The sequence below is a fragment of the Mesocricetus auratus genome, unplaced genomic scaffold, assembly GCF_017639785.1.
Source record: "Mesocricetus auratus isolate SY011 unplaced genomic scaffold, BCM_Maur_2.0 Super-Scaffold_6731, whole genome shotgun sequence".
NCBI classification, from domain to species: Eukaryota; Metazoa; Chordata; class Mammalia; order Rodentia; family Cricetidae; genus Mesocricetus; species Mesocricetus auratus.
The window spans coordinates 14,100,826-14,128,495 of NW_024429185.1; the positions used below are offsets into that span (position 1 = coordinate 14,100,826).

At 36.4% G+C, this 27,670-nt stretch overlaps 1 protein-coding gene across 1 annotated transcript in view; it reads left to right on the forward strand.

The window, feature by feature from the left end:
• Galntl6 (polypeptide N-acetylgalactosaminyltransferase like 6) overlaps positions 1-27,670 on the forward strand; it is a 1,054,334-nt gene that overhangs the window by 65,535 nt on the left and 961,129 nt on the right. The gene's annotated exons all lie outside the window — the stretch shown is intronic.

Here is a 27,670-nt window from a genome sequence, read left to right on the forward strand (position 1 = left end):
TCATCTAACTGTGTCTCTCAGGAAGGCCACTGATGTGACCTGTTTGGCTGTTCTCTTTAACAGTCATGCAGTGGGTGCTCGGAGGTTGAGATTGGTTGTTAGATGGATATCTTCATACCCTAGGGGATATATGTTTGTCCTCACTTATTCAGACCCCGTTGCAGCATTGTACATTGAGAAGTGGTAGGGAGGAAGGGGAATTAATTAGCACAAGAGCCTGGAGAGTAGGTCACCTAAAGGGTAGGTAAATCAATTAATTGGAACTGTGAGAACTATTGTGTGTTTGGATTCAGAACTATGCTGAAACAGGCACAAAATAATAAGACGTAAAAATGATAAACTATAAAGTGGCAAGAAAATCATATAAAAGCAGAATTGGAAAGGGCAAGGCAGAAACGAAAGACCAGTCCTCTGGGAGCAGATTATTTACAGAACTCAGTAAAGAGTAAGACAGAGTTAGCATGAGAAATGACTAGTAAAATGTTGAAAATACTTCTTACTTCCCCAGCGACAAAGGAAAACCAAAAGTCAGGCTCATTGCTTGGGAATAGGAAACCTGTCAATAGTTCAAAAGTCTATGCCAAAACATGTCAGCCTTCTTACAATAGAGTTCTAGGTACATGTGGATTCTGTGTGATCCACACTATTGATGTTTGTGCTTAACATTTTACAGTCTCAAATAGACAGGTTTTAACATTCATAAACCAACTATAGGCCTTTCAATTGCCCTCTTCACAAATGCAGTCAGTCTTGCAAACCAAGAAGTCTATACTTCTGCCTAGAAACCTGGCCCGTGATGCCCAGAGCCTGACCCCAAGGAGACAGAATCTGCTGCCCTGCTCTCATTAGCACTGTTGGTAAACTGCTTTCCCAGGCACTAATTATAGGCACAAGGAAGGTGCTTTATTATTTCAAACTGTTGTCATTGTTAATTTTTGGTCTTGAGATGGGTTGCTGACACATAATCCAGATGGCTTCAAACTTGCTATACAGCTCAAGGGATCCAGTTTTTTAATTGTTTTGTTTTTTCATTAGTCTCCTACATGTTGGATTATAGTCATAGACCCACAAATATTGATTCTATGAAAGTGATTTGAAATTTTTTTAAATCCAAATATGTTAAGTAGAAAGAAAAAAAGGAATACATTGCTTTGAGGATATTAATTTGTTTCAAATTTTATTGATTTTTGTGTGAGTGTATGCTGTATGTGTCTGGATGTATGTGGGTGTACATGTGCCACTATTGATGAATATATATGTATATATATATATACATATTTAACAAACAGGCAACAAATATATGTATATATGTATGCAGGTGGTGGATGTGTACACATGGAAGGCAGTGGTTGATGCTTCATGTTTTCTACAATTGCTCTCCACATGCTTGTCATCATCATCATTTTATTATTTGCACAAAATTTCACAGATTTAGCCAGCTGGTTATTGCACTCTTAGGATCCTCTTGTCAATGCTTGCCAGTGCTCGACTAACAAGTACATCCTAAGCCATATCTGACATTTAACACAGTGTTAGGGATCAGAACTCAGAACTCATTTCTTCAAGCCTACATGGCAATCACGTCACGGACTGAGCCAGTGCCACTGCCCATCTACTCGGTTGAAAATCCTTGCTTATAATAAAATAAATAATGTACAAGCTATAATAACAAAATACCACAGATTTAATGTTTCCCCTGACCTGGTCTTGTTAACGAATGCTGAACTCCAAGATACAGCTTCTACATTCGAGTTGTTTATAATTGATTTGAGAAGTGATTTAACAAACAAGTGACAAATAACTGGGGACAGTCAGCTCTTATATCCTTTTGCAGCTTCATACAATATCCAGTAGATTCAAAAGGAAAGAGATCGATTTGAACTTTATTGATCAGGAAGACAAGTAAAAATATTGAATTGTGTCTAATTTGGGTAGGTGGCAGTGAGGTAAATACATTGAAAAACTGACCATATTTTGTTGTGTAGCACATGATAATTCTTCAAAATCTGGTGGAAGTTAATAATAAAAGTTAAATGTAATGTACAAATATGAACCAAACTTATAATAAATCTGAACAGAGTCTCCCCACTCACACAGAGACAGAATATTACAAAGAGACAGAGTCCAAGATAATATATAAGATGACGTTCTAAGAGAGAGCAAGTATCACCTATCATTGTCTTTTCCCCAAATTTTGCCATATCTAATATGTTATTCTTTCTACTTCTGTCATGCCCCTCTGACCCCCATAAAGAACCAGAAAACAATGAGAGTTGTCTGTCACAGAGGAAAACTGAAGGCTCTAGCAACTGCTCTATGAGGTGGTAGGTTGAGTTGTACATACATAAAATGAATTCTTCAATGCTTTAGTTATGTTTCCTCTCTAGCAGCTTTCTTTTCCTGTCTTCTTTCCTGCTAAAGGGACAAAGAATGTTACATGTTCCCCAACTGTACCAGGTGTTTTCAGCTGTCATCAGAAGGAGTCTTAGTTGGGCCACTTTTGACATTAGGCAGGCCTGTGGTCATGTCATTGAGGGATTGTTTTGATTGATGATTTATACAGGTGACATGATCTTGGCCAAGTGACCAACTGCTGCTTCTTTGACATTTCTAGGAGATATAATCTCACAGCGAACATCCTGTGGTGCTTCTCTTCAGTTGTGGTTGTCTGTTATCTCCATCTGTTGCAAAGAGAAGTTTCTTTGTTGATGGATAATAGCTACATTTATTTGTGACCATGAGGCTAAATACTGTTAATGCAGTCACTTTTTGAATTTCATTTTTATGACATTTATTTATTTTGTGTATGCGAGTGTTTCTACATGTGTTTGTGTGAACCATGTGCCTATAATTTCCTGCAGAAATCAAAAGAAAACATCAGATCCACGAGATTGTAGTTACAGACTGTTAGGAGCTGAATGCTATTGGTGCTAACAACTGCAACTAGGTCCCTTGAAAGGAAAGCAAGAGCCCATAAGACCCCCTTTTGGCCGGGCTGTGGTGGCCCACGCCTTTAATCCCAGCACTCAGGAGGCAGAGGTAGGTGGATCTCTGTGAGTTCGAGGCCAGGCTGGACCGACAGGCTCCAAAACAATACACAGAAACCCTGTCTCGTAAAACCAAAAAAAAAAAAAAAAAAAACCCCCCTTTTGTCCTCTCTTTTTATTTTTTTATAAATTCAAATTAGAAACAATCTTGTTTAACATGTCACTCCCAGTTACCTCTCACTCTGCTCCTCCCCTGGCCCCCACTTACCCCCTATCCCATCCCCTTTCTGCTCCCCAGGGAGTGTGAGGCCTTCAATTGGGGAATCTTTAAAGTCTGTCATATCATTTGGAGCAGGGCCTAGGCCCTCCCTCATGTGTCTAGGCTGAGGCATAAATCCCTTTTGGAGTAATTTTGTGAACAAGGTTGGTCATGTAGTTCAAGTTTAAATCTTAAATATGTTCTTCCTATATACTTTATATAATCGTAAACTTCTAAGAATCCTAAAGATTAGGGACACTTTCAGTTCACTAACATGTCCAATACTCCATATTGGTTTCTATCCAGCCCCTTTCCCTTCTTTATGTGATATGCATCTTACGAAATAAGGAATACCTGGAGTCAAGTCTTCATCTACCTATTTCTGGTAAATTCTTAACATATCCTTCTGACCCGAATCCCATTTTTTCTTAAATGCCATGATAAAATCAACTTTGAGAATTTAGATGGCTATTTTGTGCTTTAAAATTCTCTTATGACTTAAATGATTGTTTTATTTCTTTAATCCAACAGAGTCTAAGCTATCACGTAAACATTCAAACTTTGTATCTGCTCATTGACTTTCAGAAACCAGTACTTTCATTATGTTTACCCAGTCGAATTAATCAGGCTTATTTTATTTCTTAAGAAGTTTCACTCAGTGTTCTTCATAGTCACTTCCTGGTAGATGTGGTGTCCTTTTTTTTTTGGCTTTACAAATAGTTATGCTAAAATAAATTAATTTATTTGCTTGACACACTGTTCAAATAATTAACTAAAACAAGCAAAACTATATAACTATATAACTATAACTATATATACATATATATACATTTTTAAAGATATTTTTTCTTGCTTGTTTTGTATTTTACTTTTCAGACAGAGTTTCCCTACATAGTTCAGGCTAGCTTTGCACTCATGATCCATTGCCATCACACAAATGTGGCATCATTCCTGACCTGTGGAAAAGTCTTTGACATCTTACAGTAGACAAAGATTTATATATATAAAACTTAAGGGTAACAGGGAAAAATTAGTCTAAATAGATGTGGTGTCCTTTTTAACACCAAACTGAGATCTCTGTAGGCCAAAAGGGGTCTTAGCTACCACATCTTCCTGATTGTTCTTTGCATGTGACTGTGGGGCTACTCTATGTCACTCAAGCATGGAAAGATCTCACCACCCTTCTGAAAATTCACAGACAGAAAAGCTGGTCTTGATTACTACCATATTCCAATTATTCATTGGTGTCCCTTGAATGATTTAGCCAATTTAATCCCAGAAATACTCCAAAGTATTACAAAGAGGTAAATACCAAATCTTGCTAAGTGTTTTCTAAAGGTGTAGAAATGGAGGTACAAAGAGCATAAATTGTATGTTCAATGTTATGCAGCACATTCAGGCATGGATCGAAATATAAATAAGTAACATAGACAAAGATGCAAGTGAAGCAGCAAATATGTGTTGGAGGCCTTAGGGATTACGAGGGAGAACAAATGATAACTGAAGGCATCTGCACATATTCACACAAATGTAATTTAACTGTTTAATAATTAACTGCCTTACTGATGTAATATAAAAGTAAGATATAGATTTCAAAATTTCTGCTTATGATGTATGGTTCAGCAAGGAATTCAACTAATCCAAGCCTAGATTATATTCTAAATTTACTTTTTTTTCATTTTAACTAAATTGAGTTCTTTCCACACTGGTTAATACAACTGAGGCAATCTACTTTCCTGTAGTCATACCAGTATCTTCTAGATTATTCTAGATTTTTTTTCTGGTTGATAATTGACAGCAAGGTTGAGCATTGAGGTCATATGATACCTTATTTAGGATAGAAGAGGCAATCTTCATGTAGCATAATCATCTTTCCTTACTACCAGGAGATCTCTCCCTGAACATTTCACAAGTAGCACAGACACTGAGATCCTCAATTAATAAATGGGACCTCCGGAAACTGAGAAAATTCTGTAAGGCAAAATACACAGTCTACAAGACAGAACGGTAGCCCACAGAATGGGAAAAGAGATTCACCAACCCCATATCTAACAGAGGGCTGATCTCCAAAGTTTATAAAGAACTCAAGAAGCTAGTCTCCAAAACACCAAATAATACAATTAAAAAGTGAGGTACAGAACTAAATAGAGAAAACTCAATAGAGGAATCTAACATGGCTGATAGACACATGAGAAATTACTCAAAATCCTTAGCCATCATGGAAATGCAAATCAAAACAACTCTGAGATACCATCTCACTCCTTACAGAATAACTAAAATCAAAAAATACCAAAGGCAGTTTATGCTGGAGAGGATGTGGAGAGAGAAAAACACTCCTCCACTGCTGGTGGAATTGCAAACTAGTATAGCCACTTTGGTTGTCAGTATCAAGATTCCTCAGGAAAATTCGAATCGGTCTACCATAAGATCAAGCAATTCCACTCTTAGGCATATACACAAAGGATGCACATTCATACAATAAGGACATCTGTTCAACTATGTTCATAGCAGCATTATTTGTTATAGCCAGAACCTGGAAGGACCCTAGATGCCCCTCAATTGAAGAGTGGATAGAGAAAATATACTACACAGTGTAGTACTAGTCAGCAGAAAGAACCAATGGAATCTTGAAATTTGCAGGCAAGTGGATGGCACATGCTGCTGAGGTAACCCAGTCACAAAAAGACAAACATGGTATGTGCCCACTCATGTGTGGATTTTAGACATGGAGCAGGGGAGTGCCAACCTACAAACCCACTGCTATAGAGTCTGGGGAACAGGGAGGACCCTAAGAAACATAAGCAGGGTATCCTGGAGAAGGGGAATGGTACAGGATCTCCTGAGAGTATTGAGAGCACGGGTGGAAGGGAAGGGAGCTGGGAGAAAGAGAGGGGGAGAAGAGGAGGATAGAGGAGGACATGCAGAAGCAGGAAGTTTGAGTCAGGGGAAGAATAGAGAACAGCAGGATGAGAGATACCATAATAGACAGAGCCATTATAGGTTTGAGGAGAGATCTGGCACTAGTGAGATTTCCAGAGCTCTTCAAGGATGACACTCTAAGGAATAGTGGAGAGGCTACCTTACATTCCCTTCCCTGATAATGAGATTAATGACTACCTTTTATGCCATCCTAGAGTTTTCATCCAGTTGCTGATGGAAGCAGAGGCAGACACCCACAGCTAAACACTGAAATTGTATTCCTGGAACCTAGTTGCAGAGAGGGTGGATTGATGAGCAAAGGGGTCAAGACAGGGCTCGTGAAACTCAAACAGCTGACCTGAACAAGGGGGGAGCTCATGGACCCCAGATTAATGGCTGAGAGGCCAGTATGTGACTGATACAGATCCCCTGAATATGGGTGTCAGTGAGGATGCCTTGGCAATATATAAGGCATTGAGTAGTAGATCAGTATTCATCCCTGGCATACGAAGGAGGTAAGCTCTCTCAGCCTGGACACATGGGCGAGGGCCTAGGCCCCGCCCTGGATGACAGACTTTGGAGATGCCCATGGAGGGATGGGTTTTCCTTCTTTGGGGAGGGGAGGGGGAATGGAATGTGGGCTTGGGAAAGCTAGAGGGGGTCAGGGGCAGAAGGGAGGGAGAGAGAGCCAGGATTCACCTGTAAAGCAAGTTTGTTTCTAATTTAAATAAAAAAAAATAAAATTGTCAATGATAATGTTTTCAGGTGGGACTTACTACCTTAAGTCCGTTTTAACAAAATAACTCATCCTTCTACAGCATAATTCTTATACCCATGGTTCAGAGAACATCACCATAGAGAATGCTGGAAGCCTGTAAGTAATAGAACAACAGAATTTCTACTGTAAAAATTTGCCTTCTAGACATTTCAGGGAAACTACACTCATGAATTATCAATAACATGACTACCTATACAAGTCTTGAGCAAAAATAATACCAATAGAGATACTAAATTGAATAATAAAACTTTTGTAGGTCCTCAGCCCTATTCAAACAACTATAGGCAACCAAGGAATACTGAAAGCAGGAAAAAAGTGTTTCTAGGGAAGAAAGCACTAATTGGTTCTCCAATACCAAATGATCATCATAAATAATCCATGAGTTTGAGAGAAGGTGGATGCATGGGTAAACGACAGGCATTAGAGAGGTAAGGACAAAAGCAAGTGATATGATTATATTTTCATTTCAGTGAATGAAAAACAATTAAAAATGAGTTTCCCTGATTGGGGAGATGGCTTACTTGGGAAAATTCTTGCCTTGGGACACCAGAATCAATTTTAAAATTAGCTAAGAGTGCTAGAGTATTTTATACTCTCCATGCCAGATAACATGATTATTCAACTTTGTAACTTGCAGTCTTCCCACCAGCCTGGTCCCAGAGCTGCATCATTCCCAAATGAACATATAGGATGCTATATTAATTATGAAGCTGTTGGCCATTTGCTATGGTTTCTTAATGGCTAGCTCTGACTTATTTATTAACCTATTTACTAATATATATATTTATGAGGAATTATCTTTCCAAGGATGGCATCCTGACATGTCGTCTCTTCCTGGGATCATATGGCAACTCTTCATTCTTGACTACATTTTCCAGAATCCTCCTCAACTCCTAGTCCCAATTATTTTGCTTCCCCATTGGCCAACAGTTCTTTATCAACCAATCAGACAAGCATATACACAGAAGGACTTCCGCCATCATAACTTGGCCACTGAGAGGGCCCCTGTCTCAAAAAAATTCTTAATAAATTACATAAATACAACTTTCTTAGTCCACTTAGTATTACTTAGAAATATATAATTTGTGACTTGCCAGTTTGTGTTGGACAACCAAATAGAGGCTTTATCTCAGGGGATGGCTCTGGCTTCTCTCAGCAATCCTTGGTTACCTATAAACATTTATTTAGGCAAGGGACTCCAAGGGATTTCTGACATTGATGTTAGCCTATATACTTGTTTTGTGACTGTTAAGGCAACCATATTGTGTGATATGTGCATACACACACATACACACACACACACACACACACACACACATATATATACATATGTATATATATATATATATAACAATAACAATCAAAAAGGAAATGATAATTATTTTGAGAGGGAGAGGGAAGCATGGAGAGTGGTAGGGAAGAAAGAGAGGGAATAAATGATATGGTTATAGTTTACTTTTTAAAATCTTGAATAAAAATAATATAAATAGTTTGATGGAACCATAGGAAATGTTATGTGTTCCTTCTTCCCCTTTACCCCACAATCTGAGGTTCACTTAATTTATCTGTATAGTTGCATAAAAATCTTATCCTAGAGTAGTTACATCAGTCTTTTATAATTCTTATCACTGAATGATCACCTTCAAAACAGACTTGGATCATCTTTGGTGTTTTGGTCATTATCTATTAGTAAAATGAACCTATGATGTTCTCTTCTGGAGTTCCTTGTTGAGGACCAGGTGGAGCATGTAGTTGAGAAAGATAACATCCAAGTGAGACCTCATTCAAAATCAAAACCAACACAGAAAAAAAAAGATTGAATTCATGCAGGATCTGTGTTTGCAAAAAAGAAATACAGATGCTAGATTCTGACAAACACAAAAACAAGCACAGGGTATTCCCAAATACTCTCAGGATACCTAACCATAAGGGGTATACATTTCTAGGAAAATTGTAATGAATATTCATTTATTCTTTTGGCCATAATTCCATTTGTGTCACTGAATGCCTGTGCTTCATTCTATAGACCAAATGGTGCCATGGTGTTATGCAATCTTTTGACCAAAATGAATTGATTGTTTGAAACATAAAATAAAGAATTTCCTTCATGACACAGATATTAAAGATCTTTTTAAACACATGCTTTATTTTTAAAACGGCAAAAATTCTGTATTTTTTAGAAGTTAGTAGCTGTTAAACTTGAGATGCCAAGAAAAGGCTATTCAGGAAAAAAAGGACACAGGAAACATCATGATAAAAATATTGATTATGCTTCACATAGTTGAAGGGTGCTTTTTATAGCTGAAAAAGGAGAGATAATTTCTCTGTGCAGAAAAATTACTTGTGGTCAGAAACATATTTTAAATCATCCAGTTCATTTACAAATACAGTACCTTTCTTGATACACAATTTGTATCATCCCAGACTCTTATAAAATCTGAACTTCTTGAGAAATTTTCAAGTTTCCTTCTTTGGATACTCAACACTATTTTTTCAGGAAATCAAAAGTGAATAGTAGCCACACAAATTCAAAGCAGCAGCAAAAATCTCATGGAAAGAGTGGCATATGTCAAATTAATTGAGACAGAGACAGAGACTATGAGTACATTGAAAGAAATCTATTTAGGGAAAGATGAGATTACAGATTCTGTCTATAAGCCTATCTTCCTAAAGAACTGATTTATTCTGATATTACCTTCCATTATCATTTAGGTGACACTGCCACTGTATTTGGATATACATAGTGATAAAAATAAAGTGAATCAGAATAAAGAAAAGGATGACAAGCATGCTTCTAGTATGGTTGCAGTATTAGCATGTTAACAAGGTGTAGGAAACTCACACTAGTTTCCCAGTGATGATTTGGAGTAAGTCATCCCCATGAAAGTTTGCAGCACACACAGCATTTGCAGCAAGCAGGTGTGATGTGGATGTCAACTCATTTTCTGCTCCTCACATACGGTCTGTTTTGCAAACATATTACCACACTTGGCAAAGTCCACGACTAAATGTAGTAAGTGCCTTCCAATATTTTGACAGCTAGCATATAGTACCCAACTGTTAGTATGAGTGGGTCCCAGAGAAAAATTAATCATTTAAAATTAATTTTAAAAATATGTATGATTATCACCATTGAAGTTATGAAATCACAAAGTGTTCTAAATGGAAGATAGAAGCAAGCCTCTGTGTGCCTGGTATCCTTGATCTCCCATTCTATCCCCTACCTGAGCATGTTCAGCATTAATGTCCTGGGTGTCAATTTCCAACCTGATATTTCTTTTTACTTTCTCCATCTGAACATTTTGTCAGAAAAAATGTGAAAATAATAAGTAATCTAAATACTGCTAAATTAAGAGAAAGATGGGCATTTAAAATCATAAGTAATTCCAATCATGACTATAGCAATACTATTGAGCTTGATCATCAATAAAAACACTAAATATGCATTGCTATTAGCCCAAATCCTTCCCATCGTGTTAATACAGAGTAAGTGCCCTTACTTCTTCTGTATCATGATAAAGTTGATATTTTGGTACCATCTGGTTAAGTCTCACACCAGCTATTCCTTTATCTGAAGCCTCTCTCCTGCCTCAGTCTTTTCATTATTTCTTGTGACTGTTATAACTGAATGATTCACTGACTTAAAGCAACACAGTTGTACCACTAGTCTAATTGTAGATTATAGTCAAATATTTTAAGGCCTCTGGACTATTTATGATGCCTACTTTGCAAAGTTAAACCATTGAGGAGTCATGTCCTCCAGATGTCCACCACAGACATGAAAATCTAGCAACTAGAAGCGCATGCCTATAGACATCAACGTGGGAAATTTAGGTTTCGTCAGTCCCACTACTATATTTAAGATTTGTTTGTTTAATTTTTTCTTTCATTTTTGTGTGAGTGTGTACATACACAGGAATACAGGTGTCCTTGGAGCCCAAATTATGCACAAGGATCTCATATCAGGGTCTCTGGAAGAACAGTGAATAATTATCCTTAACTTCTAAGTCATCTGTCCCCAATGCCATATTTAATTCTCACACTTGATACTCTGCCTTGAGAATTGTTAAGGAAAAGATTGATTCATTCATCTTGTTTTCTTACATTTTGCATGTAACTTTCTTAATTTCTGTATGCACATCTTAGGGAACAAATAAAAAGAACATTTAAGAGAAACATTATGCATTGATCTTAGTTGAAAAGTTTCAGTGACTTATGACTTGTCATATAGAGACAAAATTCAAGTCAAGTTCTGAGACACACAAGATCATTTATATTCATTTTTGATTGAGCAAAAGTTGGACTTATTTCAAGAGTATTTAAGAAAATTTCCTTGAGAATTTTCCAGTTACCAACAGATTAGAATTGTCAGTAACAATGTAGAAAATCCAGCTATACAAGAACATACAGAGCAGCATTTTAGACATCTTGAAATTATTAATTTTATAAAAAAATATGATTATATGAGGCATCCTATATTTGAAATTGATAGGTCTGGCAACTTCATCTGCTGTGCAAGAATTTCTTAGAAATGGAGAAAAAGAAAAGACGAGCCAAGACTACAAAGTACTAGTTATGATACCTTAAGTTGCTGCCTTCAAATGACCCTACAAAGGGATACTTTTGTATGGCAACTTTTCTTTAACAGAACTATAAAAGTTAGTGTTAAAATAGAAAGAAAGGAAATGAAACACGCCTTATACATGAGCATAAACTTTTCTATGGGTGCTGCAGAGATGGCTCAGCAGTTCAGAGCACAGGCTGCTCTTCCATAGAACTTCCCACACTGACAACCATCTTTAACTCCAGACACAGAGCTTTCACCTCCCTCTGCTGGGCTCCATGGGCAGTGCATACACATGATGTACATGCATGCATGCAGGCAAACCATACGTACACATGGGAATGAGTTGAATATAGTTTATGTACATTAATATGTTTTCATTAATACAAGATTGCTCAAGAAAAGTGCTTCTACGTCATCATCCCACATATTCTCAGAGCTGTTTGCCGGAAATGGAAGGGTGGGAACAAGTGTTAAATCATATCAGAAGTAACCTTGAGGTATTTTCTAGTCAAAATGTTTAAGTGACAAGACCTATGCACCATCAGATTTGTTAGATTTCTTGTATCATGTTCAGTTAGGTTTATGACATTGTTTATAGATTTTGTAACTTATTTCTGTAAGAGTGAAAAGTATAGTTGTGGAAAACTGACATAGTAGGTTAATGTATAATACAACTGAATGTATGGGTACTGGGCAATATATGTGGCAAATCCAGACTACCTGGCCACTCCAACCAGTGTGATTTTTGTCAGATAAGTCACATAATCAGAGGCTATATCCTTTGTAAGTAGGTCTGGATAATGTATTTTAATATGTCATGTGTCAGGATACCTAAGTAGATGGATATGGTTCTTATTTGTAGTAAATTTCTGAAAACCTTGGATACACAGAACTGATTTTATAAGTTAAAGTGCATTTAGTTAGCATGCAAGGCATATCATCTCTGGGGAGACTATACATATACAGTTAAATAATCACAGATTTTTTTACATTAAAAATTCCAAATCAGACAATTATATTTTCTTGACCATGAAACTGTACTCAAAGCTATTATTGAAAATTGCATTGCTTGTTCAGTTAAATATGTTCCTTACAAATCAGATATCCCACTAGCAATTTTATGAACAAAATGACATTCATAAGGAGACAATTCAATCTACATAAAAAGGGATCTTAGTGTTTCTTTCCATAGTTCTCCATATTTGATGGCACACTATCATCCTTCTTTCTAATGGCAACTCTAGTCAAGAGTACAAAGCTCAGTTCTTCCCTGGAGGAGTGCTTCAAAGGAGTTTGTTTGGAGAATGACCTGGAAATGTTTATTGAGAGTGCCAAGATACAGCAGAATCTCTGTTACTATGTCAGTAACCCAGTGTCTGTTTTCTATAATCTCTTCCTTCTACTCTTTTCTCTGTTCTACTCTGCATCCTTCCTTATTAAGAGATCTTGTCTTATTGTCTTTTTTTTTTTTTTTTTTTTTTTTTTTGGTTTTTCGAGACAGGGTTTCTCTGTGGCTTTGGAGGCTGTCCTGGAACTCAATTTGTAGACCAGTCTGGCCTCAAACTCACAGAGATCCGCCTGCCTCTGCCTCCCAAGTGCTGGGATTAAAGGCATGTGCCACCAACGCCCGGCTCTTATTGTCTTCTTTAGTAATATAGATTACCCCTATACGCGTTGTAGGCTATGCTATGTGATCTTGTTTTGAAATGCTTACTAATCATGCATTTTCATGCATTGATGTTCTATGAAATGTGAAGAAACATTCCTCTAATACCTTTCCCTATACACATATACTTTAAAAATAGTCCTAAATTTCATTTAAATTTTTATTATTATGTTTTTATCATTTAAAACAATTTTCAAATTGTCCCTACAGGTCCTCTATCCTCAAACTCAACCTTACCTTGTTTTTCAGAAAAGGGACGTAACCTCAATACAAAAACACACCTCCACAAAACCAGCAAAACAAAATGCATCCAAAAAGAAAAACAAAGCAAGTAAACAAAAATTATCAAATTGTAACCAAATAAAAGCACACTCATAAAACTGTTGAGTGCAATTTCATGTTAGTCAACTACTCCTGAACAGGAGATCTGTCCCAGAGTGCTTGATACTCCCAGTGTTACTGTATTGAAGAAAGTTGATTTTTCCTTTCCCAGTAGCTATGAGTGACAGTTCCGTGATTAACATTTGCTCTACTGGCTATGTTTTCATTCATTCATTTATTTTATAAAATATAACAAAATGAAATATAAAAAAACTATCATACCAAAATTGGGCAAGGCAAACCAACAAAATGAAAAGAGTCCAAGAGAAGACACAAGAATTATAGACCCACTTGTTTGCACACTCAGTAATCCCATCACAATAACAAGCTGAAAACCATAAGATATGCACAGAGGACCTAGTGAAGACCTTCGTAGACACTGTGCATGCGTCTTCAGTTTCTGTGATTCTGTAGAGCTTTGCTTGTGCTAATTTAGAGGTATGAATGTTTTCTTAGTATCCCCTTTCGACCCTACACTCTTTCTGCCTCTTCTTCTTCAGGGTTCCCCAATCTCTGGGGGGATGGATTTGATGAAGACATTCCATTTAGAACAGAGTGTTCCAAGTTCTATCACTCTGTGTCATTTCTAAGAGTGATCTCCCTTATTTGTTGCTATCTGCACAGGAGGAAGCTTCTACACTGATAGCTGAACAAGGCACTGATATATGATGACAGCTGAATATCATTAGGAGTACTTTTATCAGTACAGGTTTTAGGTCATTAATATTTTTCCAGGGTCCTTGGGCTAGATAGTCTCAGGTTCTTGGTCACCTAAATTATATCAGGTATGATTTCCATCTCATGTAGGGGGCCTTAATTCAAAGAAGACATTGTTTGGTGACTTCCAATACCTTTTGTGCCACAGTTGGTCTATCATAACTTGCAGGCAGTAAACCGCTGCAGATAAAGTTTCTGCGGCTGGCTCGGTATTTCTGTTTCTCTTTTGAGAGCATTCAGAGTATCTTCCCAGACCAAGGACCCTGGAGCTTAGCAGTAAAGATTCTATGTAGGCAATGACTTGACATCTCCATTTTTAATGAGTTGTATAAGTTTTGTCTTCAGGGTTGCTTGTAGATGCCCATGGTGCCCCTTTGGCCAACAACTCAATTAGAGGTAATCCAATCCAGGTATTGAAAGATTTATGTGGTAACAAAAATGTCCACTTGGGACTCTGTCTCCTCCATTGTTTGATAATTTTATTTAGATTGCCTTCATATATGTATATTTCTACTTTACTAGGTTTCCATACTACACCCTAATTTGCTGTCTCTCATCTACTCTTTCCTACAACTCTTTCTCACCTCCCTATTTGATCCCCTCATTCAAACCCCTCCCCATCTTTCAATAACTATTCTCTCTCTTCCCTAAGGAGATCTTTTTGTTACCTCTATGTGGAGCCCGAGTCACAAGCGAATCCAAGTTATCAGGAAAAGAAAGACAAGACGTCCAGCTGTTTTTACTAAGAGAACGTATGTGCTGCCTTTATTGCCAAGAGAATGTTTGTGTGTGTGAGTCTTTATTGCAAGTGTTAAGAGGTCTCTCTTATAGGAGGGAGCAGCCTTATATAAAGGCTTACAGCACAGTGGAAAAACCGCAGATGCAAGAGAATGTTTTTTCCTCCTGCTAGATATTGAGGTCTAGTGGGGCTAGGCCAGGGCAGTAAGCCAGGACTAAATCCAGGAAGCATTTGGACTAGAAAACAGGTTGTACTTGTAGGCTGACCAGCAACTCACAGAGACGCCATGGAGCTGGGGCCCAACACCTTTAGTCCCTTACTCTATGCTAACTCTCTGTAGTTCCATGGATACAGCTTGGTTATTGTAGTTTGACTTCGCAGCTAATATCTATATATAAGCAAATCCATACAAGTCTGGGATATCTCACTCAGGATGATACTTTCTGTTTCCATCAATTTCATGATGTTATTTTTTTAATTGCTGAATAATACTCCATTTTGTAATTATACAGAATTTTCTTAATCCACTCTTTGGTTGAGAGACATTTTGGTTGCTTTCACTTTATGGTTATTTTGAATTGAGTAGCAATGACTGAGCAAGTGTCTCCATAGTATAATGAAGCATCCTTTGATTATGTGTCCAAGAGTTTTGTAGTTGTATTCTGACTTCTAAGTTATAAGAATGGCAAGGAAATATGCTGCTTTAAGAATGGATATGTACATGTAGAAGTGAGGATCTCCATCTAAGGAGTTTTATACTCATGTGTCTTCTAACATGCTGACTTTTATGCTACCTGCTTGCAAAAATGGTCCAATTAGAGCCTCAAAACAATTATATAAGTTGGACGTTTCTGTTGTCTTTATTTTAGAGAAAAATAACTTATGCCCAGTGTAAATGAAACCTACCTTTCCTTATGCACTACCATTTCCAGCAATATATATAATGGGATGCCTTCACATACAGCAATATACAACCTGTTTCTAAAATAGGCTATAATACAAGATAATGTTAATTTTTATTCTATAGGGGAAATAATTCATAATATTTTATACTGACCATGTTAGTAACTCCTTAATTGAATTGCAGTGATTTGAAAGTGAGGAAGTGTAGAATATGAAAAATTTGAAAGACCATTAGCTTGAAACAGCTATCAGGAAAAGTATGTTTTGTCTCTAAGTACACATACTTCTACTCTGACTATTAAAAACACTGCCAAGATTACAGATCTCATTTCTGTGGACTGACCAAGGAAAATCTCGGGTCATATTTTCAGGATCAGATTTCTGTTTTCATGTTTCCAAAATATTCAAACATCTTTCTTTCTCTGTTCTGTTATCTCTTTTCTCTATAACAAGTTTTGGGTTGAAACTAAAGCAGAAGATATCATCATCATTATCTCCCCTCAAATTGCTATTTAAGACATCTGAGACATACCCATGCCTCATGTTGATGATGCTTGCTTTTCCCCCTTGGGTGAAATAATCTGATGTAGTATTAAGACTGTCACTACGAATTGTTCATGTATAATTTATACTCACAATTAAAAGGCATTTTTAACCAAGTGTCACAACACAGTGACAACTAAATTAGACTGTGATTTACATTACCATGTGCTGCCACTTGATTTAATGTCACTCTACGGAAATTGATACACAGCCCATGTAGAGCAAGTTGGAGATCTTCATTAAGAAAGTTCTTATTCCCAAGTGTGATTGGGGTGAAAGATAGTTGAATCCTGCCCTTTCCAGTATGATTTGTAACTAACTTTTGTAATTCATGTATCCAGGGCACAGACGCATTTCTATAATTTACTTGAAAACTGATCAAGAAGGGATGAGTAAATAGTCTATACTTACTTATTTATGCTCCAAATTAAATAAGGGACTAATTACATAGATCTTCAGAATTTCTCCACATTCCTAAAAGCTACAGTTTGAAGGTGAAGGACAGATGCTCTACCACTGAGCATATCCTAATACCCACTAGTATAGACTTTATATCAGCTTGAGTATCCAAGCATACACATACATATGTATGTAAATAGCTGAAATCAGTATAAACACTTTATGAGTAATATGTCTATTTGCAAAAACTTAGTGTCTATATAAAAGGAAGGAAAATTATTTTGAGGTTGTTATTTTTTTGTGGTGAAGCAGTACAAACAGTAAATAAAATCATGTGCTGTAAAATGATGTTGCTCTTAGCAAAAGAATATTAAATGATGGTTATCCCATAAGATTATATACCATAGTTGAAGAAGTACCTTGTTAATAACCAGTTTTATTACTTACATACTTACTATATTAAGCTTTCAATCATTTTTAAAGTTTCTTAAACATACAGTGATAAATAGCCAGCATACATTGTTATGACAAAGTGTGAGGGGAACCTTGGTGGTTTCCGTGACAGGCAAGGGTGACAAATATGCCAGGCAGACAGAGCATAGTGAGAAGCCTTATCTGTGGAGGGCCTCACTATCCTTAGGGAGTGGGTGGGGGGCAGGTTGAGGGGTTCGATGGCAAGCATGGGAGGATGGGAGGGTGAGGGAATGGGAGCATGCATATGTAAAATAAGATTGTTTATAAACCAAAAAATATTTTAAAAAATGAAATGGAAAGCAGGTGGGAAGAGAAAAGAGGTAAAGAGACACAGAGACAGAGAGAGGACAGAAGAGAAAAGGGCCACGGGAAAAGTTCTGTCTGCCCCAAAAGGACAGCAAGAAAGAATGAGAGAAAGAGAAGAGCAGAAAGAGAGAGCAGAAAGAGAGCATAAGTGAGCAGAGGTCTTTTCTTTTAAAGGGGTCTTTTTCACCTGGGCTGACCAGGGTACTTCCTGAGTGCATTCTGTCAGGTGAGAGGCACAAGGCAGCATAATGCCTGAATCTTTACATACATGTGTCTCATTCTTTCTCTATTCTGTTCTTCCTTTGTTTCTTCTTGTACTGCTCATTTATTTGAGAAAAGTACTTGCTGTGATGCCCAGGCTAGCCTCACACAGTCCTCGCATCTCATTATTCCAAGTACTTGGATCAAATATGTGAACTCCCACACCTGGATATTGCATCTGTTCTTTGTAGTACTTCTTCCTCTGCTTGATTCGACTTTACATTGTCATGTTTCTATTCACCCATGAATGAATGTTGAGCTATGTGTACAGCGCTTGCTAGCTGCATTTATGCACATGTCTATCCTGGCCTTTGCAACTGCTTGTCACCCACACTCTGATTTACTTAGAGAATCCTCCAGTTCAGAAATTTTCAGCTGGTCAGAACTCTACACAGGTATGCATTTTTTGCATTTCCTGTCTAATTTTTCTTTAAAATCAAGAGAAGAATTTGATTAAAATATCACAATATTTTTGCCAACAGACCGTTTCAAGATGAGTTGCAGAAAAATGTCACATTATTTTCACCTGTAATTGGCATCCTTTTTCTAAACATTGGCAAGAAAATATTGTCTAACATACAGCTGAAAGATTAAACAAAATATATATGTGGAGACCTTGTCAATGAATCTGAGGCTTATGTTGAAAGAATAGGTTAACGCTGTAAGTAAACCCATTTTTGGTTCATATTAGTTCATTATTTCCATCTTCTTAACCTCTTTTTTCATGTATATACTGGAAAGAACATTAAAGGTGTTTTTTTCTTATTTATCTTTTCCTGCTAAGGGTGGTATTTCATCAGAGTTAGTTTAAATTCTACCCATCCAGGAATTTAAGCTTCTTGATTTATTTAAAAATTGATTCTTTGAAGAAAAATTTACCATGGAGTGTGTAAAAAATGTCTCCCGATTGACTATTTCACACCAATTTGGTTTATTATTGGTCATCTTGCTGGAGACTTTTCATGCCCTTCCCTGGCCTGGCTGAAGTTTGCCCTTATCTTATATTAGCCAAATCCTGTTGGCCACAGGAGCTCTGTCCTCAAGGTACAAAAAGTCCACCATCAGAGTAGCTAGTACTGCTCTAACCTGTAGGACTATAGCAACTGTGGTAAAGGGGGAACTGTTTATAGTAATCAGAGACATGTCAACCATCAAATAAAATTTTCCTAAGATCTTCTGTATGAATAGTGATACTAGAGACCTGTGCCTCACTTGATAGAGCTTTATCAGTTCTGAGATTGAGGTGTCCACTCTCTTGACTCCCAGGCCCTCTGATGTTAAAGAATCTAATACAGCTGGTATTTGTCATTCTAGAGTAAATTCAATAAGCTGGCCTGAAGCTCCTCTTCTCATTGTTATTGCTGAGTCAGTCGGGTGTACCATATCTTATTTTCTATACCACACTTTTTAGTCTGTCCTTTCAGCTTTAATGCCTTTAGATACACAAACATCATCATATTAAAATTACATGAATGAGTCACTATTTTAACATACCTTGGATGTATATATTATTACAATCTATAAAAACCAGAGAGTAGTGAGTTATAGACCAAGGCATGGGCTGTATCACAGAGAGTTTTGTAAACATACTCTGGGAAAGTCCATAGCAAAAATATCACCTAATATGTATTTGCCAGAGAGAATTTCCATGTTAACTGTAAACACTGAGACTAAAATACTCTTTATATTGCTTTACCACTCTCCCTGTCTTCTTTTCTTAAGAGAAATTAACTCACAAAAGCAAGAACCAAGTTGGCTGCCTATAGAACCTCTTGAAATGCCTGCCTCTTACACCACAATGTTGGGATTACAAATATTCACATAGCCACATCAATCTTCATGAAGAACACTGGGAATTTGAACTCAGATGCTCATATTTGTGCAGTGGGATATCTTTTCCAGGACCCTAATTTCTGATACTTTTACCCTTGGAAATTATTATTTCCAGCAAATTAGTAAACATTTATGAAAATCACAGTTTTAAGTATCAGTAATTCAGGAATCAATACACTTTTCAAAAAATTTGAAACAATTGCAATGTGATTTAATGGAAAGTTGAGTTCATATCCAGCACTGCTACATTAAAACTACTGAAGTTGGTGACTTTGTTTGCCTGGAAGCATTTCAAAAATGTTTATTTCCATTCAAAGTATTTTAAACTTTTTTTTTACATTCTGGCTTTATGTATTAAAGAGATTTTGCAATATTAGTGAGCCCCAAACCAATTGGTAAAGTAATATAATTAGAGAAAACAAAACTCTTACCATTTCCCTCGCAAGTAAACAAACCCTTACATGATGTCTTATGGCTTACATGGGCACTATTAATTTATTAATTAATTTTTCCCAGCCTGATTACAGTTTTCCATCACTCCTTTCTTCCCTCCTCTCTTCCTAGACTCCCCTGAACCTTCTTTTTGCTCACATCCATATCCACTCCTTCTTTCTTATCAGAAAAAATCAAGCCTTCCATTTATTCCATTTATATTAGGCAACCATGGCATATCAAGTTGCAATGAACTAGGCATATCTTTTCCTATTAAGGCTGTAAGAGGCAACCCAGTATGAGGATGGTGTCCCAAAAAACAGTAACAGAATTAGAGACAGCTCCTGCAACCTGTCTTTACTTGTAGATTCTTCTTTGAGAATATTAAGCTCGCCATTTAGAAATTAACTCATCAATGTGAAATTATGTAGCAAACCAAAATTTTAATATGAACTGTATACAGAGTAAACAAGGAAAGATGGATGCTAAGAATTAAAATTTGAAAGTCGTGAATATGCAACCTGTTTACATTTACATCTTGTTATATTAGAATTCCCAAAGAGAACCTATTATGAGAACATGGAACATTCATGACTGCATCAACATCACTAATAAACTTATTTGTCGTATATTTCCCTCTCTGTATGGTTTCTTCAATGACTTCTTATCATCTCTGATTGAAAGGGTTTTCCTGTTATAATTCTCCTCTGTCCTTTTCTCTCATGATAAATCAATGACTACTTGGTACTCGCTCTAGGACAGTATCTGCATCCCAAGGGACTAGTGAGGAAAAGCAAGAATAGTGCTATAGCCAAGAATATATCTGAGAAAAATTAATCAAGATATGTCTTCCCACACTTCTGTGCTTCTTTACCTCAAATATTCAAGGAAATTATTATTTGAAAAGCAGACAAGCAGCCACAACCAGGCCATATATATCCCTCCCCTATTTCAATCTACTATTTGCTGAAATGTGAGGGGAAGATACCAAATTGGAATTTGTTTCACAATTATACTTGTGACAATAAGCATTTAGAAATTATGGAATCCATATGAACATCATTGAAGATTGCTACTAATTACTAGAACAGTGATATAAACATGAAAACATGCTCAAGAGGAAAAGCATTTTCTCTGATAGTAAGTACATAGTCTTCTATAAACTAGCTGAGAAAAAAATCTAGGTAAATAACTATATTAGTAAATAAACTATAACAAAATTAAAACATGTTTATAATCTCATAAGTATGGTTCTTTAAGACTATAATATTATAGGGTATTTATAGAGACAAGTTGGAACATAGTATGTGCAAATTTATATGCAAGAGTAGGATGAATGTCAAAGAACCAAATTCCATAGTCAAACAAGATTACACAACAGAAGTATGGGAGGGCATGAGAAGAAGTTTTTAAAAGTAGGTTAGGTGAGGTACATAAGGTAGAAAAACACAGAGAGTTATAAAGTACCAAAAAAGTAAGTTTTTCATTTATTTAGAAATAAATAGTGAAAGGTGGAAAAACATAATACTTGAAGTAGTAAGTGGTAGAAAATGTGTTAAATTTAGTTGTTTATAAATTCACCAATGCATTAAAAGTCAGGAGGAGTAGTAAATGCTGGATTTCATCACTATCATAACTGGATTCTTCACTTGAATGAGACTAAAATACCACTGATATTGTGATTGATGATTGGTGAGTATACAAGTAAACTTCACCTGGGAGGTCACTCTGAAACCAAGGAGAATAAAATAGGAATGCTTTTTCCCAGTGATGATGGTATGATAGGAAAAATAAATGAAAGAGACAAACTGACAAAATAGTTAAGAGAGTAAAAGAACAAAGAACCTATTGAGTGGAAAAGAGGTAGCAAGGCAGGAAATTTCAAAGGACTGGATTTTATTTGCATGCATGGACTTTTTCTGTGAAGCAAGTCTATTGAGTATATCATGAGAACTGCACAAAGGGATATACACGTGTTTAACAAGGCTAATCCAGATGTGGGTACTCATCACTGATTAGGACATCTTAGTACAGAAAACAGGGAACATGCTTATCATTAACAAACAGGAGATTTTTCCATGTTTTCTTTAATACCTTATCTTTGATCTTTGAGGTAGATGCAATTGGTATTTGTCATGGATTATGTCTTTCCCAGTATTAGAAGAATATATTCAGAAAGGTGAATTGTATTATTTCAGTCTACATTAAAATCAATGAAGATGTGTATAGACTCTGAAGTGAAGACAAACTTCAATAAGAGAAAACAAAATAGAATCTTGAATCTAACTGAAAAGGAAATAGTTAAAAAATCTTAATGAGATTGTATATGAAAAAAGAGTCAAAATTAAGGAAAATATTAGAAGTCTAGAATTTTTGCAAACATATTTTTAGTTATTATTCTACGAGGCTATTAAGGGGTAGAAATCATACACGGAAGCATCTCTATTTGTGCATAGATTAGCAAATGTCAGAAAATCAGCAATTAGGTATTTTGATTCTAGCTTTTATCTTAAAACAAAACTTGTAAATGATCATTTTACTTTTGTTTGCATCATTTCATCCAGTGATAAGTATAAATATGTTGTTCTTGATCTGCTCAGTGTTTAAACATTATGCTATATTATTTCACTTGGCACAACTGAAAATGTAATGTAGCTGAAAACTGGAGAAAAAAATCCGTGAGTAGAGAGATTGTCAATATGAATTCACAAGTGTTTGACTCTAAGATTTATGTTAGAAATGTTGGACTATAAAGGGCAGGGAAGTTATCAATTAGAAGTCAATCACCTTTGGCAAGGTTTAAGGATGTATGTATTTATAATCATATAAACTACTGAAATATTTTGCTTCTTATTAAGATTTAATGAGTGATTATATCCATAAAATTTAAAGTATACTACTTGTTGGTACATATTAAAACAATAGCCATAGTACCAAAAACAGAGCATGGCTGCTTTTCCCCCTTGGGTATTATATGTAAGATACAGATAATGGCAGGGCAGTGATTGTGGCTTGCTTGGTAGTGTGCATGTCAAGCATTCATGAAACCTTGCACTTAGCTCCCAGCCTCTGATAGTAGCGCTGTAATCTCTGTACTAGGATAGATGGAGAAAGGAATAGGACAAGTTCAAGGCAATCCTTTGTTACAGAGGAGCTAAGTGAGCTCCAGAGCATCCAGAGCTAAAGGAAATACTGACTCACAAAGTAAACAAACAAATATGCATATTAAAATTAATCTTATATTAGCAGTAATAATGACCTTTTGCATACCAAGAGAACTCTAAGAACTCCAAGAGTTCTTCCCTGGAATTATTGTCCCACTTTCTGCCACAAAAAAGTCTCTTATGTTGTGATGCTATTTTTTTTCTGCCTTTTAGTTTCAACACTTCATTCTCTTTTTATTGTGTTATAGTAGTCTGAATTCCTCTTGCTTTTGACCCATGTGAATAAAAATGTTTTTTGATGTTTTACTCCACAAAAGGTAAACTTGTTACACATGACAAAGTAGAATAAGCACACAGTAAGTGAAACAAAATAAACTTTAATGGCAATTATTTTAAAAATCCATGGCTGTTTCATGTGTGAACTCATAGCAACCATAGATAATTGCAGCAGACGTGCATGGGATCAAGCTAATGCAATTCCAACATGGTGGGGAGAAGTTCAAAAGACCCTGTCCCCTTTGTGGAAGCAATTGGCAATTGTTGGTAGCTTTGGGTGAAAGAATGAGACCTAATAAAATGCACATGCTCCATTGGTTGAGCATACCCCATGCTCAAGTAGGCAGCTCTACTTGGACACACAGCATATTAAAGATGGGGAATCATAAATTGGTAGGAGATATGCTGCTCGCCCCTGCAGGATTGGAGGGCATTAATGGAAGGTGGTTATGATCATAATACCATGTACATATGTGTGAAATTATTAGAAAAATGAAAATAGTTTAATAAGCAAAACAAAATCATAGTTATATATAAAATATACACGATATACCTTTACTCTTTCAAGACAAAATTATGGCACATGAAATGTGGAATTTTGACTGCTTGAAGATACTTCTTTTGACATCATAAGTGCTCAACAAATGAATACTTGGACATTTGAGTAGCTGTAAGAATTATGCAACATCAGCTGATTACAGATCATGATATAAGGTATCTAAATTCTAACACATACACATACACACATGTATGCAATATAGCTAATGAAAGGGATGGCAATGATATCTATGTAGATATTAGTTATCTTGACACATTCACCATTTCTATGTTTTTAATAAATTAATCAATACAAGTTTTGCCAATTTGGGAAATGATTGAATTTATTCATATATATATACATATGTATGTATGTATGTATTTTATCTGTAACAATCTAAACTTTGCATTGACACCTAATTACAGATACTCATTTTAAAGTAACACATACAATCATGTTTTACTGGAAATCATTTATTCTTCACTAGTATGACATTGAACAATAACATTTATGTACCTGCCTAATCCTTTAAAAGTCAGAGTATCCAGTGACTTTTATTTCAGCACTGTAAGAAATTTCAGTCATTCAAAAATTTCACTTAGTCATTTTATTGAGTTTTCCAGTCAGCGATGGTCCTTCCCAATGTGCTCAGTTGAGCAAGGCTGCAATTTAAGATACCCTAACACCTGTCTCAGTTGTTCTATTATTTAGTGAGCAGTGCCACTCAGCAACAACGCACTAACCTAAAGCAGGAGAGCAAATCAAGGTGCCTTCAATTCTACAGGGCAATCAAAAACTCATTCTTTATGGTTGCCCTAAAGAAATGAGAAACCTGAGTAAAAATTTTGATGAGGAGGCAAGTAAGTTAAGAGCAAGGACACACGTGTGTGCTGATACAGCCCAAAATATTGCCTTGCTGTTTGATTTGTCATGGCAAAGGGAAAAAGCCACGAGGAATTCAAACGATACTTCTCATTATCAACATCATCAACATCTGCGTGCATGATTTTACACCATAGTGATCTCATAATACACAAATAAGAAGGGTATCCAATCCCATGTGGCCATGCATAAATATATTTCATATTAGCAATACTAAATAGACTCAGTAGGATGTGTGTGTGTGTGTGTGTGTGTTTGTATGTGTGTGTGTTTATAACCATAATTAAAGAAGAGGAGGTCATGAAGTTGAGGATGAATTGGAGTTCAAGGAGTTGGACTAGGGAAACTGTGGGGTGGAAACATTGCAAATACATTACACATATATGGATTTCACAAATGTTACTAATAAAGATAAAAATGACAGCTGAGCCATTTTATTTTGGATAATTTGTTTCTATAAAATGACTAAATTTTAATAAGAGCATAAAATTATACATTCAAAATATTTTACTTTCTGTATATGTTATTGTTAAATATAAAAATGAAATATATACTTTTAATTAAATCAGGACTGTCACCTAAGAATAGATTCTTAAAAATTTGTTTGTTAGTAATATTAATTTTACCTTGGATACTTCTGCATAATTTTCAAAGGTACTGGTACTACATTTTTCTTAATTTAAATTAGAAACAAGGTTGTTTCACATGTCAATCCCCGCTCCGTCTCCCTCCCATGCCTTCCTAACAACACCCACAATCCCCCACCCAAACCCCTCTTTGTTCCCCAGGAAGGGTGAGGCCCTCCATGAGGGATATCCAGAGTCTGCCATACCTTCAGGACAGGACCTAGGCCCTCCCCCAAGATTACAGGCTGGGAGAACATTCATAATTGTGGGATGGGCACCCAAAGTTCATTTGTATGCCAGGGATAAATCCTGATCTACTACCATTGGCCCCATAGATTTCCTAGGCCACATCACTGACACCCACATTCAGGGAGTCTGGATCAGTCCCATACTGGCCTCCCAACGATCACTCTGGGGTCCAAGATCTCTTCCATGTACAGGTCAGCTGTTTCTGTGGGTTAAACAAGCCCAGTCTTGACCACTTTGCTCATCAGTCCTCACTCTCTGTCACTGGGTTCCAGGAGTTCAGTTCACTGTTTAGCTGTGGGTGTCTGCCTCTGCTTCCATCAGTCACTGGTTGCAGGTTCTAGGATAGCATATAAGGAAGTAGTTGAACTCATTATCAGGGAGGGGAATTAAGGTCGTCTCTCCACTATTACTTAGTTTGTCAATTGGTGTCATCCTTGTAGATCTCTGAACATCTCACTAGTGCCTCAAACCTATAATAACTCCTTCTATTATAGTATTTGTCATCCTGCTCTCCTCTATTCTGCCCCCAACTCAACCTTCCTGTTCTCCCATGTCCTCCTCTCCCCTCCTCTTCTTCCTCTCTCTTTTTCCCAACTCCCTCAACCCTACCTCAGGTTCCCAATCTGCTCAGGATTTCTTGCCTCATTCCCCTGCTCTGGAATACCATGCATATCTCTCTATTTTCCAGACTCTCTGTCAGTGGGATTGTACTGGCACTCTCCTGATTTATGTCTAAAATCCATATATGAGTGAGTACATACCATGTTTGTTTTTTTGTGACTGGGTTACCTCACTCAGTATGGTTTCTTCTAGTATGGTCCATTTGCCTGCAAATTTCAAGATTCCATTTGTTTTTCCAGCTGAATAGTATTCCACTGTGTATATGTACCACATTTTCTCTATCCACTCTTCAGTTGAGGGGCATTTAGGTTGCTTCCAGGTTCTGGTTATTACAAATACTACTGCTATGAACAGACATCCTTATTGTATTAATGTGCATCTTTTGGGTATGCCTAAGAGTGGAATTGCTGGTACTACACTAAAGAATGTCTTTTTCATGGAACTGTGAAATACTGAACTTACCACATTGTGCCAATTGATACAAAATTTACAATGGAAGATTAAAGACAATATTGAATTTTTTTCTTCTGAAAATAGTAAAGTATTTGCTTTATATGTACAAGGTAAATACCTACACATGCTGCTATTAGTAAGACAGTACTCGGGCTGTGGAATTTTTGTTGCAGTAGTGATATGACTTTGGGTATTTCTTTTAATTTGAATGGTCTTAAAATAATTTCTACAGCAATATAGGTAGAAACGATTTTTGGGTGCATTGCCATCCATCATACTTTGGTTATAAAACATCCATTCCTCAGCACAAAGTAGGTTTAAGAAGCTAATAGAGAATAAGCTACACTTTCTTGTGTGTAATTGAAACTCAGCTGCAACAAGAAACCAGAAAAAAACTGTCACAAGCCAAAGCATAGGCAATATTGCCCTGGAAATGAAGTGCCTGTGGCTGGTTCAGTACTAACAATACAGAGAACAGAACAGCACTGAATGTGTGCATTGTGATTGCCTCGTGGTTGTTGATTTTTAAGATAGTAATTGAATTACATTTTTCCTTCCCTTTTCTCCCTCCAAGTCCTACCATTTACCTCTCCTTTCTGTAATTCAAGTTCATGGTTTCTTTTGCCATAATTGCTATTGCATGCATGTATGCATTTGTATATGCATATATGTTCCTAAATATAACCTGATTCCATGT